Below are 11,749 nucleotides of genomic sequence, written 5' to 3'. Positions count from 1 at the left end.
CGTTCCTTCTGGTGGACAGAACGTGTGTGTGTGTGTGTGTGAGTGTGTGTGTGTGTGTGGACGGAGAGTGAATGCGAGGGGTAGGCATGGGCACCAAGTGGCTCACCAACTGAAGTTCATGACGATTTTTAGCCTGCCGTCACAAACTTCCATGAACTTTTCAAGAATTGGTGGCGGTTCGTGTTTTGAGCAGAGAGCAGGGCTTTAAAGGCACTCAGGGCCGTCCCCTTAAACCTCTGCTTTCTTTTTTTGTCCCGTGCCGCTGTTTTTCGCGGCCTCCCCGGGGACGGGAACGCAGGGGCCGAAAGGGACTCCGAGCCCTTTTCTTTTTTTACTAGACCGTTTTGGTTCAGTAAAGAGAGAAATGCTACAGCTTGCATATTACAGGACTACTATTCCAAGATAGGGAAAAAACAACAAAACACACACACATCAGGCTGCCATTTCCCTATGCTTCTCTTCTTCTTGTACATCTCCCTAACGCCGTAGATGACATACTGATGCTTCTTCCCCCCAGGCTTACATAGCCAGTCTGAAAGTCCAGGATTTCTCTCCACCTCCTTCCCCCCCGCCCCAATCTGATCTCCTATGGGACTCCGCTTTCTTCTGGATTGCAAAGTTCTTGCCTTTTGCTTCAAGAACGCAAGTGTTGCTGGTGTCCCGTATTCTAACGCTTTGTCTAATCAGTCAGTAGTAGCAGGTCAGGATTCTGTTTTCCATCTTGTTGCATGAAGGATCCTAGCAGCTGCTTTTGCCATGCAGTGAACAAAGTAGCTGGACGTGTGGGGGAGTTTTCATGTTCTGTTTCCTTACGTCCATATTGTATCCTGTGCTAATTGCCCTTTCAATCTCTTTTGCCTCTCCTCATGAATCATATTCCAGCATTCCCAGGCTTTCTGGCAAGTCCTCCAGATGCGAAAAAACCATGCATCTGTCTCCTGCCGTTCCCAGCATTGGCCGATAGGAGTTTTTGCCATTCCTGCTCTACCTTGGGAAGCAGCAAGCTACCTAAAAAGCATCTTATCCCCGTTTTCTGTTAACATCTGACATTCAGTGTCCCCACAATTTTTGATAGGTGAGCAACGAATACTCGATGCGCCCCACGTTAACTTTAATCCCTGGTGTCTATTCTTTTCTTTTTCTTTCCTCAGATGGGTTCCCACCTTGTTTCGCCGCGGTTGACGGTACCCACATCCCGATCCGAGCACCGGAGGGAAGCATAAAGGAGCACGGGAACAGGAAGGACTTTTGTCCTGTTCTCCTTCAAGGAACCGTGGACTTCTCGGGACGGTTTATAGATTTTGAGGTGGGGTGGAGTGGGAGGAGGCACGATGCCCTTGTGTTCCGTGAATCGAACCTCAGGGCAACCATGGACCAAGGGGTCTTTGTCCCCGGCAACCCCACCGCCACCATTGAGGGAGTGCGTGTTCCGGCTTTGGTGCTCGGAGATGGAGCCTACCCCACACGACGCTGGCTCATGACTCCCTATAAGCGGCCAAGGACAAATGTGCAGAGCTACTACAACCTCAGGCACTCCCGCGCAAGGAATGTCGTGGAGCGTGCCTTTGGCCCTTTGAAGGCTCGGTTCCATCGCTTGATGTCACGACTCCATGTGCATATAGACCATGTGACACCATTGATCATCGCATGTGTCATCTTGGAACAACATCTGCGAGGACAAGGGACATCACATCCCCTTCCCAGTGGCTGAATCAGACCCTGTAGTCCTTGAGGATGCAGCAGCCATCCCTCAAGCCAGAAAAAAAAGGATCTATTCGGAGGGGTGCAAGGTTCGGGACGCTATGGCCAGTTACCTTTTCAGAAATAGGAGACGGTTTGGATTGTGACCTTTTGCCTATGTGTGCTATATGAAATAAAGTTTAATGTTCTTTGTTCAACCTTGTCTTCAGCCACTATCCTTGTGTTGTTTGACTAAGTAGCCGATTCTCTGGTCCGAAAGCACTTGAACAGACCTCACTGCCTCACTGTAGTAACACCCCTGTGAGATTGACAAACACAAGACAGAAGCACTCTACAGGCAAGGGTTGGGGAGGCGGCTAGCCAGGAAGTGTTGGCGACACCTACTCCAGTGGAGGACATAGGCACTGATTTTATTTGATGTTCCAGGGAATAATTCCACTGGTGGACAGCATGGCTACATTTAAAGTTTTGGAGGCTGACTTGACTGTGGTGGCTATGAGAAGCCTCTTCCCCCAAATGCTTCTGTCTACTTTGGGACAGCAGTAAGATGCTGTTATTTCCAGCAGAGGTTACCAGCTACTAAGAAGATGGTGGTGCTGGAGAGGGGACTCGTGCGCTTTAAAATTGTGGTTTGGGGTGGGGTGGGGGTGGGGGGTTCCCTGTTTCATCCCTGTTTTAAAAAGTTTGTTTAAAATGTTTAAAATGTTTCGGGGGGTTCCCTCTTTCATTCCCTGTTTGATAATGTTTGTTTTCTATTTATTAAAAATAAAATGTTTGTAATACTGTTGGCAGAAAAGCCTCCAGTGGGACTCCTTACACTCACACCCCTTTCACCCCACACCCACCCATCACAGTTTAAACCCATTCACCAGAAAGGCCTGCCTGCCTTCAGAGGATCAGAGCATCAGAGCAGTCGTCCAGCCATCCCATTCAGGCTGCCGGGCTTCTAGACACCTTCCTCCTGCTGAGCTTTGAAGGGCTGGGACGGGTTCAGGCCCTTGTCCGCCCAGCGGGAAGGGCGTGCTGCCCTCGGCTGGCTCAGGCACAATGGAGGATGCTAATCTGGAGGGCCTTTCCCTCTGTGGACCAGCAGTTCAGGGACTGGAGTTCAGCAGCTGGGCCAAGGTGTATGTCTCCACCTTATGAGCCTACCTTCTGAATTGTCGGAGGTCAGACATCAACGCGGCTGCTAATGCTGGTGGTGGGGCAGGGAAGCGTGTGCCGAAGGAGTGGGTGTGCCACAGGCCCAGGGGGTGATGTGCACTGATGTCTGCGGATACTACCTTCCCATCCCCTGGCTCGACATTAAGGGGCTCGCCTTCCGGACACCATTAGGAGGGAGGTTCCCCGTGTCGGTGCCCCATCGATGACCACAGGGATTCGGAGGCAGATGCTTCTTTGGGCTGCCCCAACTGTTCCGCTGCAGGGCCTCCCCCTCGGGACTCCGTACAAGGTCCAAGCGGTTGGAGGTTACGTGCAGGGGAGTGCCGGCTTTCGGATCAGACTTTTCTCATGCCGCTGGTGCTCGTAACGCTGCAAGAGAGTCAAGGGGGAGTCACCTGGGTCTCAGGGGCTGCATCCATGTTCCTAGGCCAGGATATCGCAGCACACAGTGGCCAGGCACATGGCACTGCCATGCAAGATACCCATGGCGCAGGGGCACCTGAGGTTGTGGTAGCTTTTCTGGTGAGACCGACTGGCCAGCGGTGCCCGGCTTCCAGAGCATTAAGGAACGATCAGTGGAAGTGGGAGTTTGGGGGCGAAAGTCCCTGAAATGACTGGAGCTGAGGGGGCCAGTTCTTTAATTGGCTTAGCAACCTCTGGGGGCGCCCTCTGCAGATGGTTTGGTTTGCCAAGTGATGGGGTTCTTTAGTTGGACCCGGGTGTGATCTGGGGTTGCACAAGGTTTTTGGCTGGCCTGATGGAATTGGTCCTGGTTATGGAGCGTTGGCGGGAACGGGGCCTGTTTGGCTTCGTTCTGTGGCAGGTCTGCATGGGTTGGAGCGTGTTGGCAGGGAGTCCGGTGTGTGATCAGACTCGCACCCAGATCCTTGGAGGTTTCACATCCAAATCCTAGCCAAGGTTGGCCATGCTTCGCTTCTAAGATACTCAGATTGTGTGACAGCCAGGCAAGGGGCCACGTCGTGGCAGGTCCCAGGGAGAGGTGGATGCTGCTGCTGTCAGCTCAGGCCTAAGGCTCCACGGACACCGCAGCCAAGTCATGATGAATTGTCTTGATCGTGGATCTCCAGAAGGGGCTCCTGGGCCTTTCGCTGTAGGGGCCTACTCCGTCGGGGGATGGAAGGTCTTGAGGGAGGGGGCTTTCTGGGACTGGTTGGCCGCCCATCCCCTCCCTCCCTCCCTCCCTCCCTCCCACAGCTTTCCAGAAATCAGGGTGCATAAAGTTTGACAGTACTGCTGTGGTTGCCAAGGGACCCACAACAGCCACAGAATCCAGTGGGCTTCCTTAAAAAAGAAAAAAATGTGTTTCTTCGTTCCCCTCCCCTTCAATCATATTTGGTTCTGGAAAGAGAGGACGTTGTCGTAGAAAACTTTAGAAGAAAAAGAAGAAGAAGAAGAAGAGTTGGTTCTTATATGCCGCTTTTCCCTACCCGAAGGAGGCTCAAAGCGGCTTACAGTCGCCTTCCCTTTCCTCTCCCCACAACAGACACCCTGTGGGGTGGGTGAGGCTGAGAGAGCTCTGATATTACTGCTCGGTCAGAACAGCTCTATCAGTGCCGTGGCGAGCCCAAGGTCACCCAGCTGGTTCCATATGTGGGAGCGCAGAATCGAACCTGGCATGCCAGATTAGAAGTCTGCACTCCTAACCTCTACACCAAACTGGCTCTCTGTAGTGCCCTGTTTTGACTCATAAGGACTTCCCAACCATCTTAAGGTTCCCCTCCTTCTGGAGAACATCAACAGAGAAATATCTGAAACTGTGGCCAGGTTTTTGCAAGGTGCCATCAAACAGCGTCCGGACTGTTATTCAGGACAATTTTCTTGCATATTTATCAATTCCTGGGAGGGCTTTGTTTATTTACTGTGTCTTTTTCTTACTCTTTTTGCTTTTCTGTCTCTGTATTCCACTTCCAACTGTAACTCAGATTTTATAGGCCAAGAAATGACTTGTATCTGGAACTATGGGTTCTGGTCTTGCTCTGGAGGGTAACTTTTTTTGCGCACAGAATTGGCCATGCCCATTTAACATTTTTTGCGCTGTTCTGAAAACATGGTTCAGCGGCGTTAAAAACATGAGCTTTTCAACAGCAGAAAATGTTTTCATTCATCCACCCTTCTTCCCTGACATCTCTCCCCTTATGCTCCTGCTCATTTTCAATCTTGGGGCCCCGCGCTGCAGGTGGGGTTTAAAGAAATGTCCTTGTGAACTACAAATGGGTTCGAGGGGTTTGATTGGCTGGTTTGGCAGAGAGTTCTAATGTGGCTGTGTTTGGTTGCTGTGAGACAGTTTATTAGTGCAACAAGATCAACATGTGCTTATATATGCCCACAGTTATAATGGTCAGTTCTTAGTTTGACGAAGAGTGCTTGCACTCGAAAGCTCACGCCTTGAATACATCTTTGTTGGTCTTAAAGGTGCCCCTGGACTCTGATTTTGTTGTCCCCCCCTGGGAGTGACTCATCCCATGCTGGAGTGGGAGGGAAGGCCAGGAAACAGCCCCCTGGGCCACTGTAACCCGAGGGACGGGCGGGACGGGGCCTCCTTTGTGACATCACCCCCTGCTGGTGCCCTGGGCTGCCACTCCCGGGGGGTCCTTTGTGGGTTGTTGAAGGAGCGTTGGAGTTGGAGTTGAAAGAGACTGGTGGAGAAAAATCGTGTTTTGTTGGTTTATTGGTTTATTTCTTTTTGATTTCACTTTATCCATTTATTTAACTAAATTGTTTTATTTATTTTATTTCACTTATTTATTTATTTTAATTATTTTATTTTATTAATTCATTTATTTATTCTTTTTGATTCATTTATATTATTCGTTTTTTATTTATTTAATTTTACCTTTATATTTATTTGTATATATCTGTATATATCTGTATATATTTGTATATTTCTTTCTATATATATATATATATATTTGTATATATTTGTATATATTTATTTATTTGTATATTTATTTGTACATTTGTATATATTATTTGTATATATTTTTAAGACCATGGCTGAAAAACATCTAAAAATGTAAGTGGGGCACCTGTATTCTTTTCCTATGCAATTTTTATCTCACGATCTCCCAAGCGATCCTGGTTGGGAAGCGGGACGTGTTGCTCTTAGAATCATAGAATCATAGATTTGGAAGGGGCCATACAGGCCATCTAGTCCAACCCCCTGCTCAACGCAGGATCAGCCCTAAGCATCCTAAAGCATCCAAGAAAAGTGTGTATCCAACCTTTGCTTGAAGACTGCCAGTGAGGGGGAGCTCACCACCTCCTTAGGCAGCCTATTCCACTGCTGAACTACTCTGACTGTGAAAAATCTTTTCCTGATTGTTGTTGTTATGTGCGAAGTCGTGTCCGACCCATCGCGACCCCATGGACAATGATCCTCCAGGCCTTCCTGTCCTCTACCATTCCCCGGAGTCCATTTAAGTTTGCACCTACTGCTTCAGTGACTCCATCCAGCCACCTCATTCTCTGTGGTCCCCTTCTTCTTTGCTCCCACATTAGGCTCTTCTCAAGGGAGTCCTTCCTTCTCATGAGGTGGCCAAAGTATTTGAGTTTCATCTTCAGGATCTGGCCTTCTAAAGAGCAGTCAGGGCTGATCTCCTCTAGGACTGACCGGTTTGTTCGCCTTGCAGTCCAAGGGACTCGCAAGAGCCTTCTCCAGCACCACAGTTCAAAAGCCTCAATTCTTTGACGCTCGGCCTTCCTTATGGTCCAACTTTCGCAGCCATACATTGCAACTGGGAATACCATAGCCTTGACTAAACGCACTTTTGTTGGCAGGGTGATGTCTCTGCTTTTTAGGATGCTGTCTAGATTTGCCATAGCTTTCCTTCCCAGAAGCAAGCGTCTTTTAATTTCTTTGCTGCAGTCCCCATCTGCAGTGATTTGGAGCCCAGGAAAATAAAATCTGTCACTATCTCCATTTCTTCCCCATCTATTTGCCATGATATCTTTTCCTGATATCTAGCCTATATCGTTGTACTTGAAGTTTAAACCCATTACTGCGTGTCCTCTCCTCTGCATCCAACAGAAACAGGATCCTGCCCTCCTCCAAGTGACAACCTTTCAAATACTTAAAGAGGGCTATCATGTCCCCTCTAAGCCTCCTTTTCTCCAGGCTGAACATTCCCAAGTCCCTCAACCTATCTTCATAGGGCTTGGTCCCTAGGCCCCAGATCATCTTCGTCGCTCTCCTCTGTACACTTTCAATTTTATCTACGTCCTTCTTGAAGTGAGGCTCCAGAACGGCACACAGTACTCCAGGTGTGGTCTGACCAGTGCCGTATACAATGGGACTATGACATCTTGTGATTTTGATGTGATGCCCCTGTTGATGCAGCCCAAAATGGCATTTGCCTTTTTTACCGCTGCATCACACTGCCTGCTCATGTTTAGTTTACAATCCACAAGTACCCCAAGGTCTCGTTCACACACAGTGTTACCTAGAAGCGTATCCCCCATCCAGTAGGCATGCTTTGCATTTTTCTGACCCAGATGCAGAACTTTACACTTATCTTTATTAAATTGCATCTTGTTCTCATTTGCCCATTTTTCCATTGTGTTCAGATCTCGTTGAACTCTGTCTCTATCTTCCGGAGTATTTGCCAGTCCTCCCAATTCGGTGTCAGCTGCAAACTTGATGAGTAGTCCCTCCACCCCCTCATCTAGATCATTAATAAATATGTTAAAAAGTACCGGGCCGAGCACCGAGCCCTGAGGGACCCCGCTATTCACCTCTCTCCAGTCTGATGAAACACCATTGACAAGAACGCTTTGAGTGCGGTTCTCTAACCAATTCCCTATCCACTTAACTATCTGGAAATCCAGATTGCAGTCCTTCAACTTATCCATCAGAACATATTGGGGAACCTTGTCAAAAGCTTTACTAAAATCCAAGTAAATGACATCAACCGAATTTCCACGATCCAGCAAACCTGTTACTTGGTCAAAAAAGGAAACCAGGTTGGTCTGGCAGGACCTGTTGGAGACAAATCCATGCTGACTTTCTTGGATCACGAAATTGCCCTCCAGATATCTGCTCCATTATCTTCCCCACAACAGAGGTCAGACTCACTGGTCTGTAGTTTCCCGGGTCATCCTTCCTCCCTTTTTTGAAGATCGGAATAACGTTTGCTCTCTTCCAGTCCTCCGGGACATCTCCAGTCCTTAAAGAGGGCCCGAAGATGATGGACAAGGGCTGTGCAAGTTCTCTGGAAAGTTCTTTGAGCACTCTCGGGTGCACTTCATCCGGACCAGGGGATTTGAACTCATCAATGGGCTTCCCTGGCCAATTTTAGCTCACTCTCAGCTTTGGCCTTTCTGATGATTGATCTACAGTGCCTAGTAACCTGTAGGCACTGGTTAGTATCTGCCTAGTAACCTGTAGGCACCTCATCTTCTCCAAGCGATGAGGCTGTCCGAACGCTCAGCTCCGTGTCAGGGGAGGGAAAGAGTGTGTCAGGCCTTCTCCGGTCCCTCCACCCTCACAGGCAAGAGGGGCCAAGAGCCCCCCACCGGGTGCCCAGGGGAGATTCTCTCCAGACCTCCGATGCCCTCAGAGTCACGATGCGGAGACGGAGGGACCTGCCCTCATCCCAGAGAGACTCCCTCAAGTGTTCTTTCTTATCAGGGCGGGTGGTTAGGTGGGACTGCAGACACAGGGTGCCGCCAGGCCAGTGACTCCCCTTCTCTTCCCTCCCTTCTAGCCTCCAGCGCTTAAGGGCCCTCTTCAAACGGGCCAAGGTCGCCCCCCGGGCCGGAGGAGAGGTGCAGCCTGCAGGTGAGGAGTGGAACGGAGGGCAGGGAGGGGCAGGGAGGGGGGCGGAAGAGGCAGAGCTGTTGAGGACAGTGACATTCCCAGGGCTCAGGCCCCCTGTGGCTCCCAGCACAAGGAGTGCTTTTGGAACCAGCCCGACAGGGCTTGGAAATCTCGTGGCACCTTCAAGAACGACCCCATTGATTAGGGTACGTTGTCGGTGTGTCATGGCCCCTTTCGCCAGTCGGATCTGTGATGACAGACGACAACGGGGCATTCGTGGAGGGCTCCTGTGGGGAGGAGAAAAGGGTAGCCCTAATGGACCCCATTCTTTCGAAGAAGGGGGGAAAGGGACACGATGTGGAGAAGGTGTGTGTGGGGGGGGGGAGTCTCCTCCTAGAGTGACAGAATTTGCCGATTCTCCCACTGGAGTCGGAGGGAGGCCCGGAGACGAAACGGCTCCCCTGATGGTTTCTGTGAAGGTGCCCGACAGCAGTGCCCACGGTCGGGGCCCTGAAGAATTGTGCCTGAAGGCCAAATCGGGCTCCCCCCACACAGGAGGGCTCCACAGTCCGGGCTGAGCTGTGTGGCCATCAGAGCCCCTTGGGGGTGCTGGGGGGACACCGAGGGGGGCTGCCACGCACTACAGGCAGAGAAGTCGATGGGGGGAGGCTCGCTCTCCTGCTGTGGATGGAGCCCCACCCTCAAACCGGGGAGCCACTGGACCTGTTGCTGAAGCGATGATCCAGAGGACCCCTGAGGGGCGAGAGGGAAGGAAGCCCCCCCCTCCCCAGGGCAGGATTGGACCCAGCCCAGAACGTGTTCCCTCTGCCGACCTCTGGGTGGGGATCAGCCCGCAGGGGCACGGAAGCGGACTCTTCGCCCCTGGGAGCCCGCTGGGAAGGGCTCCGAGGGAAGGCACCATGGAAGGCGCAAGGAAAGCGGGATCTCTCCGCGTATTAACCGGGCCCTTCCTCCCCAGCTGCCGCTGCCTGCAGGAGGCGCCCCAAGAGGGGAGCGGCGGAATGCATCGCCCACTTCCTGGCCGCCAAGGATACGGTAAGCCCCACGAGGCACCAGGAGAAGCGCAGTGTCCCTTCCCTTGCGAGGCTGTTCCCCTTCCGTTCCCCTTCCTCTCGGATTTCGCTGGCTCCAGTAGCAGAGGGATGGCAGTCTCAGGAGCAAGGGGGGCCCGGCACACGGATCCCGCACTGACTTGCAGCCGCCCCCGAGAGGGGTGCTTGCAGAAAAGGGACCGGGGTCCCCATCCTCCCAGGCCCCTGGGTTAGGAAGCCCCACAGCTGTCCCACGAGCACCTCTTGGAGGGACGGGACCCTCTACCCTGCCTCCTTCTGCAAAGGATGCCGTCTCCTCGGGGTCCTGCCATGTGCCCTGAGGGCCAGGGCAGCCATGGAGACTTTCAGGAGGGAGCCTCCTCGGGAGCAGGAGAAGCAGCGGCTCGTGTCCAGCCAGATGGACTGCCCCTGACTGGGGATGCTGCTTCTCTCCTTGGCCCTCCATGGCCAGGCTCACAGCCTGCCTCTCGCCACTTGCAGGGCCCCAGACAGGACCGGGCATTCTTACAGGCGGTCCGGGGGTTCTGCCACGGCCGGGAGCGTTCTCTGCCTTCTTGCAAGCAAAGGATTGCAGAGAAAATACGAGTGAGTGAGACTCAGGACTGGGGGGGGGGGAGGAAAGGGAGTGGGGGGCAGGAGCAGACCTGCCCCAGCCCAAGGAGCTCTGATGTTTTCTTTTTGAAACCTTTGTCTCCCCAAGGACATCATGCACAAGTCATTCCTTGCCCTAGAGGCGAGATTGGTTGGATGTATGGAGGCTGTGGCAGAGCTGAGGTATGTTTCTTCCTGAGGGAACCTTGGTGCCAGGCCCTCGGAGGGGAGGGAGGGAGGGAGACCGTCCTGGGGCTGCAGGATGGTCAACAGAGCCAGCCCAAGGGAGAGACGGGAGGCCATGGCTGCTTCCTGCCCGGCCTCAGGGCGATGCGGGCAGAGTGCCTGAGGGCAGCACCTGTTCTCCAGCTGGGAGCAGTGCCTCCCTCCCCGAGGCTCTCCCTGACTCTCAGGCGCTGCACTGCCATCCTCTCCTCCACCCTCACCCTCACGCTGCTCAGGGGGAAGTGGCGAGCCTCAGACGAAGCCCCGGCAGGGCTGGGGGATTGCCCTCCCTTCCAGCACGGAGTCTAATCCCGGCCCTTCTGCCCTGCCAGCAAGTTCCATCCGCCCCTGAGGACAGATCTCCGGCAGTCGATTGTAGCCTGGGCTCTGGGGATGGTCCTCGGAGGCCCCCCGATACAGGCAGACCCCGCAGGCCAGGTACCTTGAGCGACACCTGATTTCTCAAGAGGGTGGCAGACACACCTGGCGGTCCCGTCTTCTCTGGAGGACGAGGTCCAGCTGTGGGGAGAGCTGTGTCCCTCCTCCGGAAGAGGCGAAAGACGCAGGGTCCCTCTTTGGGTCCCGAATCCAGAGGCCTCCTTCCCTGGAGGATGGAGTGGTGGTCTTCAAGGCTTCCTGGCCAGCCCTGGGGCGAGGGGGGGTCAGCCTTTTCATGCCAGATCGCTCTTCCCATCAGGCCCTGCAGCAGAAGGCAGAGGAGGCCCTGCGCAGGATGCTGCGGGGCCTGATCCGCGAGGATCCCTCCGCAGGCCACCTGGACACCCTGCTGGACGTAAGTAGCTGGAGAAGGTGGGAGGGAGATGGGCCAAGGGGATCCCAAGGGAGCCCAGCGGGGAGAAAGGGTCACCTCTGGCGCAACACAATCCCCCCCACCCTCCTGCCGCATGGGGGGGCCCTCCCACCTGGCTGCTCTAGAACCCCATTCCTGGAATTTGGCTTTCTGTGGCGGCAGCAGAGTGGCTTGCCTCTCTCCTGGGGGAAGGACTCCCAAGGAGCTGCCGTCCGTGAGCCGTGGGAGCACGCCAACTGGAAGGGTCACTGGGCACCCCGGCTCCAGGCTGGGAGACGACGGGCCCCTCAGGGGGCAGGTTGGGGGCAGGCAGCTCTCCCACAGGAACAGAGCCCTTTCCAGAGCCTGGGGCCCACCCTCTCTGGGGATCTTCCTTGGTGGGCAGATCTGCAGGGGGAGGGTGTGCTG

General features: G+C 53.3%; 1 long non-coding RNA gene across 1 annotated transcript; it reads left to right on the top strand.

Moving 5' to 3' along the window:
* The first annotated feature begins 5,788 nt into the window (after positions 1 to 5,788).
* Positions 5,789 to 9,675, top strand: LOC143820955 (uncharacterized). The gene is made up of 3 exons (XR_013225607.1): positions 5,789 to 5,899; positions 8,589 to 8,662; positions 9,621 to 9,675. It is a non-coding gene; the product is annotated as an uncharacterized LOC143820955 (long non-coding RNA).
* The last annotated feature ends 2,074 nt before the right edge of the window (positions 9,676 to 11,749 follow it).

Source organism: Paroedura picta, chromosome 11 (genome assembly GCF_049243985.1).
Source record: "Paroedura picta isolate Pp20150507F chromosome 11, Ppicta_v3.0, whole genome shotgun sequence".
NCBI lineage: Eukaryota > Metazoa > Chordata > Lepidosauria > Squamata > Gekkonidae > Paroedura > Paroedura picta.
Note: the sequence above shows the minus strand (reverse complement) of the source record. Positions and strands in the feature narration are given on the sequence as shown.